We start from the raw sequence: 1,155 nt of genomic DNA on the forward strand, positions 1-1,155 counted from the left end.
GCGGCCGCCGCCGCCGCCGCCACCGCCGCCAGGGAACGCCGCGAGCCAGTCGCGCGCAGCGCCGCTGGGCGGCCGGAGGTAGGCTTAGGTGAGGGCGCGCGGGGTCGGGGGCGGGGTCGGGGCGGGGTCGGGGGCGGGGTCGGGGGCGGAGTCGGGGGCGGAGTCGGGGGCGGAGTCGGGGGCGGGGCTGCGGCCTGAGCGGCTCAGCCGCCGCTTTGCCCTCGGAGCGCCGCCCCCGGGGGGCCCCGGGCGCCCCCCGGGGGCCCCGGGCGCCCCCCCCCCCCCCCCCCCCCCCCCCCCCCAGCCCCCTACCCCTGGTGTTGCCTCACTTGTCTGCTCCGAGCTCCCCTGCTGCTCCAGCTCTGCGGTTCTGCTGTGACAGCTAGGAGTGACGGCTGACATTTACGTGGACTTCATTTCAAGTGATCTAGCACTGGGCATGCGCCATTTCATTGACGGCTCCCAAGAGCCCCGGGAGCTGGGTGCTGTGTGGGCCACACGGCTAAGTGAGCATCCGAGACGAGCTTCAGACCCGCGGGGCCCCTTTTTTAAAAGAGGGCCTTGGCTAGCTCGAGCATCGTGTGAGGATCCTGTGACGCCTGGGCCAGTGCCCCAGATACTTAGGCCAGAATACCTCCTGAATGAATGAATGAATGAATGAATGAATGAATACTCACGTAGTCAGTGCTCTCCTGCTGGAAGTCTTCAAGCCCAGAGTGGATGTAACTTACTAAGGGAGTGCAGAGGGTTCAGATGCCTTCTCAGATTCCTCTTGGGGTTCTGTGACATATAATAACTACTAATAGACAAAGGCAATTTCATCGTGCAAGCATTAAGCACCTCCTGACACAGACACAAACACGAGGGTGAAACACACCAAGCATTTCTTAAGCACCTATGGTGCCCTGCACAGTGATGTGACAAGCTGTGGTGCGTGAATTTAATAGAATCTTGGGGGGGGGGGTGATATGAAGACTGGCAACACCATATCTGCCCTCAGGGAGCTTATATTTTACTGACTTGAAACCCCAGCTTCTTGACTCCTAAATCCAGTGTAGTTTCTCCCTTCTCCACCAGGTTTCTTCACTCCAGTGGATCCTGATTCCCCTAACAAAGCCATCTCTGAGGGGCACTCTAGTGAGGAGCACAGTGTGA

Source organism: Vombatus ursinus, unplaced genomic scaffold, assembly GCF_900497805.2.
Source record: "Vombatus ursinus unplaced genomic scaffold, bare-nosed wombat genome assembly UNPS02014819.1, whole genome shotgun sequence".
Lineage (NCBI taxonomy): Eukaryota > Metazoa > Chordata > Mammalia > Diprotodontia > Vombatidae > Vombatus > Vombatus ursinus.